We start from the raw sequence: 19751 nt of genomic DNA on the forward strand, positions 1-19751 counted from the left end.
GTATGGTATCTTTACCATGGAACACACCTGGAACATATATTCTGTGACCTGGAGACTAAGAATACATGTTTAGAATGCATTCAGCTTCCCATAACAGGATGCTTGATTAACAGTGGCTTCAACAATACAGATGTTTAATTATCACACAAAACAAGAAGTACACAGTTGCTTTAGCTGCCCACATATATCCTGAGTGGCCCAAGTTTTGTTTGTTTCACTCTGCCATTGTCAGTGAAATTGTTTTTCATGTCCTTCAGCTAATTTCCCTATGGTCACATAATAGCAGCAATGACTCCCACAGAATGTCATTACAGGCATGAAGAGAGGGGCAAGGAGGACTTGCCTAGTGGTCCAGTGGCTAAGACACTGCACTTCCATTGCAGGGTGGGCAGAGGACAGGGGGAGGACAGTTTACAGTCCTTGGTTGGGGAATGAACATCCTACATGCTGCATGGAGTGGCCAAAAATTAGGGAAAAAAAAAAAAAGGCAGGTGGCAAAGGCCAAGGATGTTATCCTTCTGAAGTTCTGTCTTTCCATCTGAGAAAGAAGTCTTTGATTGAAGCTCTTCAGGAGATTTTCCCTGAAATCTTGCCCAGAACTGAACCATACGCTTACCTCTATAGCCAACCACTGGGAAAGATTTAAGCCACTCATGATTCTTTCTCTAGTTCTGGGGTAGACGCCCAGCTTCCATGAGATCAAGGGAGCTCTACTCACTTTCTGAATAAAACCAGAGTTCTCTTTGGCAGAGATGGGAATGGAGATGAGGTATAAATACAGTAATTCAGCAGCATTAAGGGTCTCTGCCCATGTCTCTGCTCCAGTGGCTATGGCCAGCCCTTGACCTTGGCCTTCATTAGCAGGTTCTGAATTTTTTCCCATTTCTTGGAAGTTATTGTTCCTGCATAATAGATCTGACTTATACAAGTGGGCTGATATCTCAAAACTCAAATCAGCAAAACCTTATTCAGAGAAAACCTTTTGGCTATACCCTACAAAACTGATGAATAAATGTACTTTGATATGCTCTAAGTTTGAGAAGCTAAAGTTAGTTATCACTTTCATAATTCCTTCCTTCACCAAACTGCTTACAAAGCAACCAACCAATCTCTAGACTCAACTGCTTTAGATAACAGGGCTTCTCATATTATAATGTTAGCTTTTTTCTTGCCTGAGTTCTCTACTGAACTAAAATCTAGAGGAACTCTAGAATTGTGTGGTCCAATACAGTAGCCACTAGCCATGCATTTGAAATATGGCTAATTTGAAATGAGATAGAGGAATTAATGTTTAACTATATTTAGACGTTAATTAATTTAAGCTTAAAACTTGATTCAGTTACTGGAAAACTTCTAAGTATGCATGGAACAATTCAGGTATGTGAATCTACTTTTCCAACTGCAAATTTTATGAAAACTAGATATAGATTGGCTACTTCCAATGAGACTTTATTTTCTTGGGCTCTAAAATCACTGCAGATGGTGACTGCAGCCATGAAATTAAAAGACACTTACTCCTTGGAAGAAAACCTATAACAAACCTAGACAGTGTGTTAAAAAGCAAAGACATCACTTTAACAGCAAAGGTCTGTGTAGTCAAAGCTATGGTTTTTCCAGTAGTCATGTACAGAGGAGAGAGCTGGACCATAAGGAAGGCTGAGCATTGAAGAATTGATGCTTTCGAATTGTGGTGCTGGAGAAGACTTCTGAGAGTCCACTGGACAGCAAGGAGATCAAACCAGTCAATCCTAAAGGAAATCAACCCTGAATATTCATTGGGAGGAGTGATGCTAAAGCTGAAGCTTCAATACGTTGGCCATCTGATGTTAACAGTCGACTCTTTGGAAAAGACCCTGATCTGGGAAAGACAGAAAGCCAAAGGAGAAGAGGGTGGCAGAAGATGAGATGGCTAGATAGTATCATGAACTCAATGGACATGAATTTGAGAAAACTCTGGGAGATAGTGAAGGACGGGGAAGCCTGGTATGCTGCAGTCCATGGGGTCACAAAGACTCAAACATGATTGAGCAATGGAGCAACAACAACAAAATGAGAACTTAGCATCTGAATTGGGATGTACCCTAATATAAAACATACACCAGATTTTGAAGACTTAATATGGAAAAAAGGATGAAAAGCTATTATAAATAACTTTTTCTATTGATTGCACAATGAAATGGTAATATTGGGTGGGCCAAAAATTTCATTCAAGTTTTTTCATAGCATCTTACAAAAAAACTTGAATGAACTTTTTGGCCAACCCAATATTTTTAACATAATGAGCTAAGTAAAATATGTTAAATTAATGTCACTTGTTTGTTTTTTTTTAGTTTTCTATAGTCATAGCTAGAAAATTTTAAATCCTATGTGTGGTTTCCTTTAGATTTCATTTTGACGGTGCTGCTCATTCAAAAGTTAGCTAGGTGCATGAGTTCAGAGACTTGACCAAGGTCACTCAGAACAACACGAAATGGAGTCTCCAGTTCCCTGGAATCCCACTCCTTCTTTCTTTCCACTACTCACCATCACCTCCTTTATTCCACTCTCTGCTTGCTCCTCACATTCTCCTGCCCACCTGAGGACAGAGACTTTCCTCCTGGGAGTGAGTTCTGCAAACTCAGAGGACAGGGAGGAATATCCGTGTTGAGGTTCTGTAAAGGCAGTAGCTTGTGGGAAATAGAGCCCTCTCATAGAGAAAAGTCAGCGATCTGGTACACCAAATCTCGGAGGACCCTTCCATTTCACATTTTGCTGTTCCTGTATCTCTTTTCTGAGATCTCCAGTCATCTCAGTGAACATTCTCATTCTGAAAGTGCTTTCAGTAAAAGGGTGGTTTTACACTTCTGGGCAGATTTCTTGCTCTCCCCAGGGCTCTGGTGACATAGGACAGACAGGAGTAACGCAGGCTGTGTGCACACAGCTGGAGGAGGACCAAGAAACTGCGGCCACCCACGCCGCTTGCCAGAGAAGCGCAGCGCTCCCGTGGCCTGGGGAGCAGGGTTTCGTCAGACTCTCTGCCAGATGATTTGTTGGAACTCCACTGAGTCCATTCTCCCAGATGGCAATCATCACACAACGGCACTTTTCCCGTGAAACATGCACAAACCAGCTGGGCCTGTGAATCGTACCCCGAAGTGAAAGCCCTGTAACTGCATTTTCAATTTTACATCCTCATGTTGATGTTGGAAATATCTTTATCTATGAAAGATTTCATTCAATAGGCATACATTCAACAAATACTTTCTGGATACTTGCTATTTACTAGGCAATGTCAGTTGCCGAGATAAAATAATACATACAGATTTACTGGTATACTGTACATAAATTACTGAACTGTATGGATTTATTGAACTATACATAAATTACTTATTTAGCTGAATTATAAATAAATTGTGTACAAATTTACGTGAACTATCTGAGGCAAAGAGAGGCATAGATGATTTTTTAAGAGCATAATCCAAAGATGCATCTTCATATAAAATAGTATACTTGCCCTCTTGGTTCAAAATCAAAATCTCTCTGAATTGTCTCTGACAGTGGCATTAAAACATTTCATGTACTTCTAGGAATCTATTCTAATGAAATAATCAGCTATATGGTCAAGATTTATATGCGTGGGTGGATATTGCACTGCCATTTAAAGGAGAAAAAATGCAAACCCTCTAAATGTTGAATAAGAGAGATGTGATAAAATTTGAGATTATCCATATCACAGCAAGTTGTTACAGATCAAGTTTTAAAGAATATTTCATGATATGAGAAAATGTTTCCCTTTATACTAAGATTTAAAACAGGATATTAAAATATAGGTGGCAGAAGTTTTTAGTTCAGAGGAATAGCTATAAATGCAGAGGGAAAGAAGACTGATAGGTATATACTGAAATTAACAGTGTATCCCTGGGGGTGAGATTATGCATGGATTTTAACTTTTTCTGTATAGTCTATGTTTAAAAAATTATATACATAATTGCTTACTATTTTTGTAATGGGAAAAATAATAATAAACTTTTAAAAGAAATTTGGGGGGTTTCCCTGGTGACTCAGTGGTAAAGAATCTGCCTGCCAATGTAAGACACACGGTTCGATCCCTGATCTGGGAAGATCCCACCTGCCGCAGAGCAACTAAGCCCGTGTACCACAGCTATTGAGCCTGTGCCCCAGAGCTCAGAAGCTGCAACTACTGAACCCATGTGCTGCAACTGCCGAAGCCCAAGCACCCTAGAGCCCATACTCCGCAACAAGAGAAGCCATTGTAATGAGAAGCCCGCACACCACAACTAGAGAATAGCCTCCACTCACCACAACTAGAGAAAAGCTTACACAGCAAGGAAGACCCAGCACAGGCAAAAATAAAATAAATAAATAAATAAAATTATATTTAAAAATGTTCGTACAGTAACATTATTTTCTTCTATGGAATTAATTTTTAAAGCTAGTCTCCCTCTAGCTTTCTTAAGCTTTCTTAAGGTAGCTTTCTAGCTTTCTGTTTCCTTAAATATTCATTCTGTATCTGGCATGCTTACCTTTACTAAAACTTTTGAATCAATTTGTAACATTGCCACAAATTGTGCTTATGACACATCCAATGGGCAATTAACTCCATAAATTTACTTCTTGTGAGCACATGGTATACTACCACTTACCTCCCTGGGTTATTGGGAAAACTGGATGATACAAAGAATGCGAGGAACCTCATCCAGTGCTGACCCAGGATGAGCCCTCACCCTGATTCTACCCCACTCTGCCTGGATTTATTCCCCTCACTACTGTCTGCCTTGGAGAAAGGAAATGGCAAGCCACTCCAGTATGCTTGCCTGGGAAACCGCATGGCATGCTGCAGTCCATGGGTTCACAAAGAGTCAGACAACGACTTAGCAACTAAATCACCACCACCACTCTCTGCCTTTGTTGTTGTTTCTTCTCTAAGTTGTGTCCAACTCTTTGTGACCCCATGGACTGCAGCACACCAGGCTTCCCTGTCCTTCACTATCTCCCAGAGTTTGTTCAAATTCAAGCCACTGAGTCAATGATGCTATCTAAACATTTCATCTTCTGCTACCCTCTTCTCCTTCGTCCTTCAATCTTCCCAGCATCAGGATCTTTTCTGATGAGTTGGCTCTTCACATCAGGTGGCCAAGTATTAAAGCTTCAGCTTTAGCATCAGTCCTTCCAATGAATATTCAGGGTTGATTTCCTTTAGGATTGACTGGTTTGATCTCCTTGCTGTCTGAGGGACTTTCAAGAATCTTCTCCAGCACCACAATTTGAAAGCATCAATTCTTCGCTGCTCAGCCTTCTTTATGGTCCAACTCTCACATCCGTACATGACTACTGGAAAAACCATAGCCTTGACTATGTGGAACTTTGTTGGCAAAGTGGTATCTCTGCTTTTTAATATACTGTCTAGGTTTGTCATAGCTTTTCTTCCAAGGAGCAAACATCTTTTGTTTTCATGGCTGCAGTCATTGTCTGCAGTGCATTACAGATAATAAATACTTGATGGACTCACAGATATATAGAAACTCCAATACTCTGACCACCTGATGCAAAGAACTGACTCATTTGAAAAGACCCTGACACTGGGAAAGATTGAAGGTGGGAGGAGAAGGGGTCGACAGAGGATGAGATGGTTGGATGGCATCACTGACTTGACGGACATGAGTTTGAGTAAGCTCTGGGAGTTGGTAATGGACAGAGAAGCCTGGCATGCTGCAGTCCATGGGGTAACTAGTGGTCACCAGTGGGCAGAGGGAAGGGGGAGGGGCAAGATAGGGATAGAAGACTAACAGATGCAAAGTACTACGTATAAAATAAGTAAGCTACAAGGATATACTGTACAGCACTGGGAATATAGGCAATATTTTATAATAACTTTAAATGAAGTATAATCTATAAAAATATTGAATCACTGGTGTATAGCTGAAACTAATATTGTAAATCAACTGTACTTCAAAAAAATTTACCATTAAAAAAGTGTCTTTTCTAACTTCTAGAAGCTCACTTCCACTTTTAATTTTTTTTTCTTCTCTTCCTCATTTTTCTGTCAGCTCTCATGAACTGTGATTGAGTAGATCTCTGCTAATAATTTCCAAATCTCTAATGATTTATAAACTTTGGTCATGCTGCTCCTTATTTTAGTGTCATTCAGCTGTTCAAACCTCAGACAATGGAGTCAAAAAGACCTGGCCTTAAGTCCTGGCCTTGCTACTTACATGACCTTGGACATGATGATAACCTCTTGTTTCACATTTTTATTTCTGTATAACAAAACACTCCAAGATTTAGTGGTTTGAAACAATAACCATTTTATTATTCATTTCAATTCTGTGGGTCCACTGGGTCACTTCTTATACTCCCACTAGGAGTATACTCATACGGCTGCACTAATCGGTGAGCTTGGATAGGGTTGAAAACACCAAGAAGACCTCTTTCAGATTGCTGACATCTCAGTTGAGGTGGCTGGAATTGCTGGGGACTGGCTGGGCTTTTCTTTCTTCTTCAGTTCAGTTCATTTCAGTTGCTCAGTCATATTCAACTCTTTGCAACTCCATGCACTGCAGCACACCAGGTTTCCCTGTCCATCACCAACTCCTGGAGCTTACTTAAATTCATGTCCATCGAGTCAGTGATGCCATCCAACCATCTCATCCTCTGTCAGCCCTTTCTCCTCCCGCCTTCAATCTTTCCCAGCATCAGGGTCTTTTCAAATGAGTCAGTTCGGCATCAGGTGGCTAACGTATTGGAGTTTCAGCTTCAGCATTAGTCCTTCCAATAAATATTCAGAACTGATTTCCTTTAGGATTGACTAGGTGTATCTCCTTGCAGTCCAAGGGACTCTCAAGAGTCTTCTCCAACACCACAGTTCAAAAGCATCAGTTCTTCAGTGCTCAGCTTTCTTTGTAGTCCAATTCTCACATCCATACATGACTACAGGAAAAACCATAGCTTTGACTAGACAGACCTTTGTCTTTCTTCTTAGCTTCTCATAAAAACTGGCCTCCTTTTCTATGAGGCCTCTTTCTTTCAACAGCACAGTTAGGCTTATTTGCATAGCAATTGGCTTCCAAGAGAACAAAAATGCACATTACCTTCTGTCTTAGAACAAGGGCCAGCTTGTATCACTTCCAAGCTATTCTAGCCAAGAAAATAGCTACAGGCCAGGAAAGATTCAAGGGAAGGGCAGGACTTGTCTGGTGACTCAATGGTTAAGCATTCACCTTGCAATGCAGGAGACCTGGACCCAGGTTCGATCCCTGGTCAGGGAACTAAGATCGCATGTGTTGAGGACCAACTAACCTTGAGTGCCACAACTAGAGAGTTCCTCCGCAGGAAGGAAGGATCCCACATGATGCAACTAGGACCTGATGCAGCCAAATAAACAAATACTTATTTTTTAAAAAAGACTCAAGGGAAAGGGAAACAAGACTGTATCACTTGGTGGGAGGAGAGCCATGTGCTTACTGGGAGGGGAGGGATTGGTGACCATATTGGCAAACAACCCATCTTTAAGCCTGTGTTTCCCCATCTGTAAAACTGGAGATAATGATAGGTGCTCTTATTATATGCAATAATATAATGCACAGTGTGATAATGCATGCAATATGTACACTAATCCTGACTCCAAACATTATTACTATTGCTATTTTATTCCAATCAGGGTGGAAGTTGTTCAAATTCATTCTGAAACTTATCTTTCTTTAATAAGATTAACACACACTAATCATCACCACAAAGAGGACAACAAACACAAAAGCTTTATTTTCCCTGGTACAAGTCAGCTCCCCTCCCCACCCCAGGAATACTCAGGGCTTTCCAGTCTCCATGCCTACTCCCCACTTCCCTCTTGAGATGTGGTTCTTGGGGTAAAAGATCATCAATGTCTTTGGAACCCACTTTCAAAATGCAATAGCTTTCTGAAATTTGTTTTTATGAAATCATCATTTTGCTTCATGGAAAAACTTAATAGCTTTCTCTCTTTGAACTTTGAGATTTCACTATATACCTTCATGAAAGAAAAATAAAAAGCAGAGGGTAACACAAAATGCTCACTTCATAACTCAGATATTCAAAGAAACAAGTCATCTCCATGCTGATGTGCTATTCCTCACCAAATTGTGTCCATTGATGAGTGGGAGGAAAGATTTGCTCAGATGTGGATCTGCATTGAAGAGTAGTCTAGGGCTTCTCTGGTGGCTCAGTGGTAAGGAGTCTGCCTGCCAATGCAGGACACACAGGTTCCATCCCTGATGCTGGAAGATCCCTCATGTTGAAGAGCAACTAAGCCCTTGGGCCACAACTATTCAGCCTGTGCTCTAGAGCCTGAGAGCTGCAACTGTTGAGTCCATATGCTACAACTACTGAAGCCCACATGCCCTAGATCCGTGTTCCACAACAAAGAAACAGAGAAGCCACTGCAATGAGAAGCCCGTGTACTGCAACTGGAGAATAGTCCCTGCTTGCCACAACTAGAGAAAAGCCTGTGTAGCAATGAAGATGCAGCAGTCAAAAATAAATATTTTTTTTTAAAAGTAGTCTAATCTGATCGTTTATACAGTTCCTTTTAGATGGTTTTCATGTCTCGTAGGCACTCTTTCCCTCCTCCTGATTTCCTCCCTAAACCGATCCCATATGTCTACTGATGCTTCCTGGATATATGGAAGAGCCAAGGAAAAGAACATGCCCATAAGGCCTTTTTGATCCTGATGCCCTTTGCTGGCTCTGGAAGAAGGTACTTTTTTTTTCTTCGATAAAGCTTTAATTTCTCCTCCCGCTTGGACACAGTGCTTCATGTGGCCTCCACTACTCAGAAACAATTTCCACTTTTGTTTTAAGAAGGTACATTTTCAACAGTTCAATTTCTTCCATGGTGACTGATTTAATGTTTTTGACATCTTGGACAAATTTTGTTTACTTATATATTCCTGGAAAATCATCCAATTCATATGGATCACATATTCATTAGTATAAGTTGTTGATAATGTTGCCTTTAAATAGTACCTTCTAGGATTTCTCTGGTGGTCCAGTGGTTCAGTCTTTGAGCTTCCAAAGCAGGGGATGGGGTTTGATTCTTGGTCAGGGAATGAAGATCTCACATGCCGAATGTGTGATATGGCCAAAACAAACAAAAACCAATAAAGGTTTCTGAAGCCTTAAAGATATATATATATATATATATATATATATATATATTTTTAAAAGTACCCTCTCTATGTGTATATTTCCTACCTCTTCATGGCTGATATTACCTATTAAGTATATTCTCTTCTTCATCCATTATTCTAGCCAAATAATTTTTTACCTTAAAAAAGCAAACCTGAGGCTTTATTGATCAAGTTTGATGAATTTTCTCCATTTCATTATTTTCTTCTTCTATATTACTTAATTCATTTCTTACTACTTACTTTGGCTTCATTTTTTTTTTCTTTTTCAATCTTTTTTATGTTCTAATAAGTAAATGTAGGGCTAGCATTTTCCTCTGAAAACTGCTTTGGCCATATCCCATTGGTTTTGATGTGTCCTTTTCCACTGTGGTCCAGTTCCAAGCAGCTTATTTCCTTTTTAAACCAAGAGATCTTTAGAAGTGTGTTTTTATAGTCTAGGAGTATAGATTTTTTTTTTGCTCCTTGTTTGTTAATTTCTAAATTTATTGCATTCTGGTCAATGAATGTGGGCTGTATAACAGTTTTTAAAAGTGTGTTGTTATTTCCTTTGGACAGAGTCAGTTTTTGTGAGCTCTGCATGTGTGCTTTGACCTAAAAAAGAAAGACTTAATATTGCATTATTTTTACCTTCAAGTATTGTCATAACTTCTGAGAAAGGCAACAATATAGTTGCATTAGATAACATTGAACTCATTTATTCAACAGATCTTGACTGAGTATCTGCATGTTCTAGGCACCATAGGTTTTGGGAGACAGAAAGATGAACAAAAACAGACACAGTCCACCCCTGTGCATCCCCGGTCTAGTGGGAGAAGCAGCATAGACCTCAGAGAGTCCCTTTAGTGAAACAATGGGCCCAAAGAAAAAAAAAAGTGCTTGCTTTCCGAATGCATTATCACAAAAGATCTTTTCCTAGGAAAAGCTGTCCTGAAATCCTAGCAGAGAGCCAAAGGGGAGTGGAAACTAACTAGGAAAGGGTCTGGGGAGGGAGAGGGAGAAGATCATGTCATAAGGTTCTTTGTGGAATGTGATCAAGTGTATGTGGTGGGGCCCGGGGAGCAGGCCAGGGTTGGCTGCAGTACCCACCAGGATGTCCATGGTACTGGTACTGAGTGAAGCTGGGAAATGTGTGTGTGTGTGTGAGAGAGGGTGCAGACCAATATTTAAGAAAAATGGGAAGTCAGTAAAAGAATTTAGATAGGGTTATAGGTCCATATTCAGACTTAAATTGAAGAAAGTGGGCCACAGGACTGGAAAATGTCAGTTTTCATTCCAATCCCAAAGAATGCTCAAACTACCTCACAACTGCACTCATCTCACACGCTAACAAAGTCATGCTCAAAATTCTCCAAGCCAGGCTTCAGCAATACGTGAACCGTGAACTTCCAGATGTTCAAGCTGCTTTTAGAAAAGGCAGAGGAACCAGAGATCAAATTGCCAACATCTGCTGGATCATCAAAAAAGCAAGAGAGTTCCGGAAAAACATCTATTTCTGCTTTATTGACTATGCCAAAGCCTTTGACTGTGTGGATCACAATAAACTGTGGAAAATTCTGAAAGAGATGGGAGTACCAGACCACCTGACCTGCCTCTTGAGAAACCGATATGCAGGTCAGGAAGCAACAGTTAGAACTGGACAAGGAACAACAGACTGGTTCCAAATAGGAAAAGGAGTACCTCAAGGCTATATATTGTCACCCTGCTTATTTAACTTATATGCAGAGTACATCATGAGAAACGCTGGTCTGGAAGAAGCACAAGCTGGAATCAAGTTTGCCGGGGGAAATATCAATAACCTTAGATATGCAGATGACAACACCCTTATGGCAGAGAGTGAAGAGGAACTAAAAAGCCTCTTGATGAAAGTGAAAGAGGAGAGTGAAAAAGTTGGCTTAAAGCTCAACATTCAGAAAACTAAGATCATGGCATCTGGTCCCATCACTTCATGGGAAATAGATGGGGAAACAGTGGAAATAGTGTCAGACTTTATGTTTTTGGGCTCCAAAATCACTGCAGATGGTGATTGCAGCCATGAAATTAAAAGACATTTGCTCCTTGGAAGGAAAATAATGACCAACCTAGATAGCATACTAAAAAGCAGAGACATTACTTTGCCAACAAAGGTCCGTCTGGTCAAGGCTATGGTTTTTCCAGTGATCATGTATGGATGTGAGAGTTGGATGGTGAAGAAAGCTGAGCACCAAAAAATTGATGCTTTTTGAACTGTGGTGTTGGAGGACTCTTGAGAGTCCCTTGGACTGCAAGGAGATCCAACCAGTCCATCCTAAAGGAGATCAGTCCTGGGTGTTCATTGGAAGGACTGATGCTGAGGATGAAACTCCAATACTTTGGCCACCTGATGTGAAGAGTTGACTGATTGGAAAATACCCTGATGCTGGGAGGAACTGGGGGCAGGAGGAGAATGGGGCGACAGAGGATGAGATGGCTGGATGGCATCGCCGACTCGATGGACATGAGTTTGAGTAAACTCTGGGAGTTGGTGATAGATAGGGAGGCCTGGTGTGCTGCGATTCATGGAGTAGCAAAGAGTCGGACACAAATGAGCAACTGAACTAACTGAACTGAATGGGACCATATTTGTGGTTTTAAAAGATATTTTGTAATGTTTACTCCAGGGAGTTTTTTATTCTTGATGTACATATAGAGGTCCCACTTCCCTTCTTGCCCTTTAGCATTGTTGACCTAAATATATTTAAGAAAAATAATCCCCAGGTACATTTTCTATTAGAGGTCTATAAATTACCCTGCACTTTTGGAACTAAGTCTGTACTATTAGTAGATTACAATTATAACAAAAACAATCATGTAATAAAAGCTACCATTTTTTGAGCATTTGGTCTGTACCCTAGTTCTGTGCTAGGTCCTCTACAAGTTTCATCTCATTTGATCATCACAACAACCTTATGAGCTTTTTTTTTTAAAACCACATTTGCTAATCACCCTGCCTGTCATCCTTCATAAGGGAAACTCCCTACCTACCACCTTCTTTGAATAAGGGTGTCTGCAGTGGCTCTGATCTACCTGATGTGATTATCCTCAAACACACACACACACACACACACACACTTCTGATTAGATCAGGGCTGAGCCATGGACCCAACAGCAACAAATCCATTAGCCAGCCATCAGTTTTTAGGGTATCATAACACAAAAACCCTTGTACAAATAGATTATTGCTTTGAGAGACTTCAAGTTGGGATGTATAAAACAACTCAGTTAACTGCAAAACTGAAGTTGAAAACTGAAAGGCCTGTGAGGCCATCATGGGTCTGAGTAACTTGAGGGCATAAGTAAGGCAAAGGTACAAAGAAGCACAACCTGGAAAAACTGGTTCACAGAGGGAAGAGAAGCAGATTCAAGAAGAAGCCAATCTTGAACTTCCCTGGTGGCCCAGTGGTTAAGATTCCGTGCTTCCACTGCAGGGGGTATAGTTTGATCCCTGGTCAGGGAAGTTCCACATGCAGCATGGTGCAAACAAAAAATAATTTAAGTTTTTTTTTTTAAAGAAGAAGCCAACTCTTGGGCAACAGCTTAGCCAAGTGAATGATGGGCACTAGAGAAAAAATCCATACATTCCTGCACTGGCATGCAGTTCCTATCTCTGAAGCCCAGTCATAGGGTGGTTCTTCCTCTCAGTTTTGCATGAGATACCTGCCTTGCCTGTCAGGCATCATCAGAGGCTCATTACTAGAGTGCAGATGGAGCAATTTCTGCTCCCTGAAACTCAGCATTATGAAGAAATAGGGACTCAGAAAGTTGAAATAAATGTCCCAAATTGCCACAGCACCTTAGTGGAACAGAAATTCAAACTCAAATGAGTGTGACCATAAAGCCTTCATCTTTAAGTGTAGTACCATTAATATTACGGCAGCAGGAATTATCCATTCAAAAATAGTTGCTCAGATCCTTACCTTCTTTACCTTGAAAATAAATGCCAGGGGCACACTGCTTTCAAATTAGCAAACCAAGTGACTTGACACTATTGGCCTGTTGTTAAATATCACAGCTTAAGGATATTTAACATGAGAGGGTCATTACTTTTGAGTGGACCACATGAAAGCAGTGTTTTGACCTAGTCAGTGATTTGGAGAGTGGGGGTGGGATAGGGGCAGGGACAAGTCAAGAGATGGGTTTATAATTTTCCTGTCAAGGACTGATTAGAGCCTTACAGGTCCAAGACCTGATTTTCAATTCAACCAGGGAATGGCCATGGTGAACTGGCTCTTGAAAAAGAAACTTCTAGCAATCATTGAGACATAGACTGTTGCTAATCCAGTTTTTGGTCATGGAGGATTAGTGCTGGGCACCCAATCAACCTTAATTGTGGCCTTCTATATGGAATGTCCTCTTCCTCGCAAAAGGGTTTCCAAGTGAAATGTGCAGGGAGTGAGTCCACATCAAATTTACTGAATGCCTAGTAAGGATGAGGCCTGTGCCCAAGGAAAGGGTAAAGGGTCAGAGTCCTAGGTCCACAAAGCCTGGAGCGGGTCCCCTTTGCTGTGACATAGCAGGAAATCTCTGACATTGCAGCCTTCTGGTAAACCACCAATACTTTCTCTCCCAGACCCTTCTCAGGTGTGTGCACTGACTCAATGGCCTCTCCAGATGGTCCCAGGTCCTACGCTGAGGTTGGTGGAGATCTTCCTCTTTGGTGTCCCTTCTCAGCATGCCCTTGTCCTGAGCAGAGGAATTGAAGACAATTCCTTTTCTTACTTTTGCCAAACCACCTTTTACCTAATTCCTGGTGTTTACCCTGTCGAGAAGGGGTGTGGCCAGAACTCAGAGACTAGACAGATCCATGGGGGCAAGAGAGATTAGGAAAGTCCCATGGGATGCCGCAAGCCCCAGCAACCTGGCCTGTGAGTGTCGGCTAATAAACAGAGTTACAGAGTCCAATGACAAAGATCAAAACAGAGCCTTGAGGGCAGCCTGTAGATTCCACAGACTGTCCCCCAGGTCTCTCTTCACTCTTCCTTCCTTCTCCATATATCCACCATTACTCACAGAAGGTTTTTCTTTTTTCTTTTTTAATTTTTGGTTCTACCAGTTTATTGTTACCAACCCATCTCCCTCCACCCTCATGCACACATGCCCAGTCATGTAACCCCATGGACTGCAGCCGGCCAGGCTCCTCTGTCCATGGACTTTTCCAGGTAAGAATACTGAAGTGAGTTGCCATTTCCTTCTCTGGTTTTTCTTTTTTAAATTCACTTTTAAACTTAAAGAAGTAAAACTATAAAACAGTAAATGAAAAATGAAGGTCACTTGTCAAAAATAAAAGAGAAAGCCTTAAAAACAGATTTAGGGACTTCCCTGGTGGTCCAGGGAAAGACTGAGGACAGGAGGAGAAGCGAGCGACAGAGGATGAGATGGTTGGATGGCATCACTGACTCGCTGGACAGGAGCTTGAGCAAACTCAGGAAGATGGTGAAGGTCAGGGAAGCCCGCTGTGCTGCAGTCCACGGGTTCGCAAAGAGTCGGACGTGACCTTGAACAACAGTAACAACTGGTGGTCCAGTGGTTAAGAATCCTTATTCCAGTGCAGGAGATGCAGGTTCAATCTCTGGTCAGGTAACTAAGATTCTTCATGCCACAGGGCAGCTAAGCCTGCACGCCACGACTACTGAGCCTGTGTGCTCTGGAGCCAGCAAGCCACAAGAGAAGCCTGTGTGCTGCAGTGAAGAGCCAGTACAACCAAAATTTAAAAAAAATTATTATCAAGGTAAAAATCTGTCTACTTTTTACCTAAAATTGTAGCTCACAGCCATTCGGGAGTGCCTGCCCCATCTTGGCCTGCCTTGGGCTGGGGTGTCCAGGCCTGATCCAGAGTTAGCTCTGCATGTGAGGCCTGTTTCTACCACTTGTGTTTGAGAGACTGGAGAGAGGGGACCTCAGCTAGCTGGATCTGTTTCCTTCCCCATTGACCAGGGAAAACAATAGTACTTGCTTCGGAGGGTTGTTGCAAAGATCAAATGAAATAATGCAATGAGAGCTCTTAGTACAAGGCCTGGCATATATTATACATGCCATAAATACTGTCTATTTTTTCCCTATAAGTCAGTTGTGATTTTCAGACCATTCATCCCAGTGTTTGTTTGGAAAACATGGTTTTTATCAGTAAGACCAAAGTTCAAGTTGAAATAGAAGGCATCTATGTTATAAAACAGTGAGAAAAATATAATTACAGCGCTATTATTGCTTGGGATGAGAAAGAGTAAACCAGAATCATGGTTCATATGGTGCAATTGGCCAAGACTAAATGCATCTTTATGAAGGGCATCAGGGCTGTCTCCAACAGAAGGTGCTGGCCACAGCTCCCCTGGCACAACCCCCTCACCCAAACAGCCCTTTAGCGGAACTTAACTCTGGATTCTTGGCAGCAAAGACTGGAAATGAATCAGGTCAGCCTGAGTCCAGAGTCCTGAGTCCTCAGCCCCACTTGGCATGGCCCCAAGCATAGGTCTGGGTTCACAGTCACGCCTGGTCCAAGGCAGAGGCTGGCTCCCTGCACTCAGAGTGCCTCTCAGCCCAGGGCAGAGGGCACAGCTGCGGCCAGTCCCCGGCCTCCAGCACAGCGGCTTCCAGACATTCTGCCACAGAATTTTCCCAGATGAAACTTCCCCCTTCCTGTGCAGCTTGGCACTCACTGCCTTGACCTCCTCTCACTTTCAACCACTTCCTTTCTTTCTCAACACGAGTTTCCTTCCACATGCCCTGCGTTTTTTCACAGTGTCACTTCACCCACCTTTCAGGACACTAATCCACCTTTTTCCTCTCTCCTCTCATTCTCTCTTTTTCATCCTACCTTCTGCCCCCCTTCCTTTATTCTTTACTTCACAAATGTTTCTGGAGCATTTACTAAGGGCTAGGTATCCTGTTAGAGGTCGCTGTTGTAGTGAAATCATTATGTGATGTTTTCTCTAAAAGGAAAGACCAGCACTAACAAGTAATTTCTTGAATAATTATTTTATCACACTCATAATAATGCTGGGAATAAGGGAGCCAAGTGGGCTAGATCCTACAGAACTCACTTGACACTGTTCATATCCGCCTGGTATACATCTAATATGCTAGGCTGGGGCTGCCCTGTGGAGCAAGGATTATGTCTGCTTCTCACTGTGTCTCCAGGGTCTAGTACAGGGCCTGGCACACAGTAGACACCCAACAATTACTTATGGAATCAATGAATAACATACTTTTAAGTATAAGTTCTTAGCACTCATTTAGACATGGGAATCCTGAGGGAAAGTCTCCATTCTCGATCTCCCCTACCCTGTCAACAGTCAGGTAATTGATAACATCTAATAGATGCTAACTGGAAGAGGACATGGAAACCCACTCCAATATTCTTGCCTGGAGAATCCCATGGACAGAGGAGGCTGGTGGGCTACAGTCCACAGGTTGCAGAGAGTCAGACACGACTGAAGCGACTTGGCACACACGCACGCAATTAGATCCTAAAGGAATAAGATGTCAAGGACCAGATGAAGGTCAAGCATTCTCCTAGATTCTCAGTCCTCAGCTCTCTCACTGATGAAAATGTACCCAGAACCTCCCTTCCAGGAACCCCTAGCTTTGGGGATAAAAAAGGACAATCCTTTTGCCTGGCTTCACAATTTCTCTGGTGTGGAGGCATGTTGACTACTCTCACCACGCTCAGATAAGTGTCTTTCAAATCACACCCACTCTGGGATTTGTTATTCTGCCTGCTTCAATTATGTAGCAAATATTAGGTTACTGAAATCATGCTAATATGAACAGCTATGAAAAGAAATTAATCCAAAATGAGGGGTGGGGTATAAATTCCAGTAGTAAGTGAAAGGAGAAAATATCCAGAACATGTTTACTCCACCACATTTTCACTTCGAACTGGAATATAATAACAAAAAAAAAAAAGAAAGAAAGAAAAGAAAACTCCAATTAGGAGTTTCTAATTAGGAGTGGGGGCAGAGTGCCACCATCACCCCCAGACCCTCAGGAAGATGGGTGGAGGTCATGATGGGTGAAAAGGGAGGAGATGGGCCACCATCCAAGAGATAACTGGCCTTGGACTTGACTCAAACTTGATCTGGCTCTGACAAGAATCTGTCCAACTTAGCAGTGATATGAGAGTAAATTCCATGGATTTGAAGAGCACAGTTCATGCCAAAAAACTTGATTGCATTTTTGGACAGAATTATTCTAATTGTTACCACACTGGACCAAAGAAAAAATTGCAAGATATGTAGAGTCTCTAACTGTTTGGTACTGGACACAATTGGTCCGTTTCTCCCTGACACCCAGGGGAAGCGGGCTGATGTAAGGGCTGGTGAGGTCACCTTCAACGCACTGTGTGTGCCCAGCAGGCACATCAGAGCTAAAGAGAGATGGCTGCCCAGCCCACTTTGGGACAAGAAATAGCTCAGCATGCTCGATTCATAAACTCAGAATTTTATAGTTGTAAAGGATGTTAGAAACGGCCCAGTCCAAAAGTCCTGAACTAGTTCAACCCCATTGTTTCCAGGGTGAGTCTAAGGTTAAGACAGGGGAAATGACTTACACAGAGAACATTGCTAAATTGTTAGCAGGGCCAAGACCTGCTCAAAGGTGCCTTCCTCTGCTTCCATTTCCTCACACGGTTAAAGGTCAGTAAGTGTTAGCCATGAACATCTCTATTAATATTATATGTACTTTGCACACCCTGTGGCAATTAGATCGTATCTTCCTGCTTTGTGAATGCAGACACCAGGCAATTTACAAAGGGCCACACAGTGAACAAGGGGAGCAGCCCTGAACTCCGGTGTCCTGCTTCCACCTCTATGCTCTCTTTGGTCCTCACCCATCTCCACACACATTGTGTCCTGTGATCACTATACTGTGAAGCACTGAGCCTAGAAAGACCATGTGATTGTTGGTTCTAGAGAAGAGTTCTGCTCTGTCTGCACAGTGGCTAGGCGGTTGGAATGTTCCCCATGGGGACACAATGGGCCACCTCTTCGGTATGGCTCTTTTCTTTCTCTTTGTTGAGTGTGCAACTGGGGACCATGCTGGGAAGCAGAAGCAATTCAGACAGGATGCTGGAGAGGTGGACGAGTAGCAGATCTCAGAAGGCCCCTGCCCAGGTTAGGGTACTTGGATTTTAGTTTACCTTTGGAAATGCTGGTGAGATTTGAACAATCAAATACCATGGCGAGATTTGTGCTTGAGGTATTTCTCATTGGAGGTCAGGTGAGGGATGGTTTTGAGAGAGTTGGAGGAGATGTAGGGAAGATTAAAAGAGGCAGTAGCTGAGGTGAGATGATGGGGCTTTAAACAATGGTTGTAGGGAAGCAATGAAGGGGCAGATGGAGAGCATAAAGGGAGAGTGAGGTTAGGTCTCCAGTTTGCAGCCTTGATGGCTGAGGGGAATGAGTGGAGAAAGATGAGTGGGGCTGGGAGAAAGAATGAAGCGAAAGTCGCTCAGTTGTGTCCGACTCTTTTTGACACCATGGACTGTATGTAGCTCACCAGGTTCCTCTGTCCATAGGATTCTACAGGCAAGAATATTGGAGTGAGTAGCCATTTCCTTCTCCAGGAGATCTTCCTGGCCCAGGGATCAAACCCAGGTCTCCTGCATTGCAGGCAGATTCTTTACCGTCTGAGCCACCAGGGGAAGGGCGATGAGTTAGGATAGTTTGTTTGAGTTAGGATAGACAGTTTGAGATAAAGATGCCCAAAGGATATGTGAACCTGGATTCCTCCAAAGCAAGGCCGGGACACAGATTAATGTGCTGGCTGTTTATCTGGGAAGTTTATCCCAGGGAACAGGAGTGAGAGGATAGGGAGGATAATATCAGGCAGGATGGAAAGTCAATCAAAGATATGTATCATATCAGTTTCTCCATGGAACACTAGCACTGGATCCTTGTGGGGCCTCCTGAGGAACTTACACTGCATCTCAGAATTGTCGACAAAAGAGATAAAAGGGAAAACTGTTATCTGCTGGTTCTTGTACCTCATTGGTCCAGGGCTTCTTCATGCAGTGTTACGCCTGTCCCATGTCTCCATGTTTGGCTTGCACTTGCATAAATATCAGTTCAGTTCAGTCACTCAGTCGTGTCTGACTCCTTGCAACCCCATGAATCGCAGCACGCCAGGCCTCCCTGTACATCACCAACTCCTGGAATTTACTCAAACTCATGTCCATCGAGTTGGTGATGCCATCCAGCCATCTCATCCTCTGTCATCCCCTTCTCCTCCTGCTCCCAATTCCTCCCAGCATCAGGGTCTTTTCAAATGAGTCAACTCTTCACATCAGGTAGCCAAAGTACTGGAGTTTCAGCTTCAGGATCAGTCCTTCCAGTGAACACCCAGGACTGATCTCCTTTAGGATGGACTGGTTGGATCTCCTTGCTGTCCAAGGGACTCTCAAGAGTCCTCCAACACCACAGTTCAAAAGCATCCATTTTTCGGCGCTCAGCTTTCTTCACAGTCCAACTCTCACATCCATACATGACCACTGGAAAAACCATAGCCTTGACCAGACGGACCTTTGTTGGCAAAGTAATGTCTCTGCTTTTTAATATGCTATCCAGGTTGGTCATAACTTTC

The sequence above is a fragment of the Cervus canadensis genome, chromosome 2 (assembly GCF_019320065.1).
Source record: "Cervus canadensis isolate Bull #8, Minnesota chromosome 2, ASM1932006v1, whole genome shotgun sequence".
Taxonomy (NCBI): domain Eukaryota; kingdom Metazoa; phylum Chordata; class Mammalia; order Artiodactyla; family Cervidae; genus Cervus; species Cervus canadensis.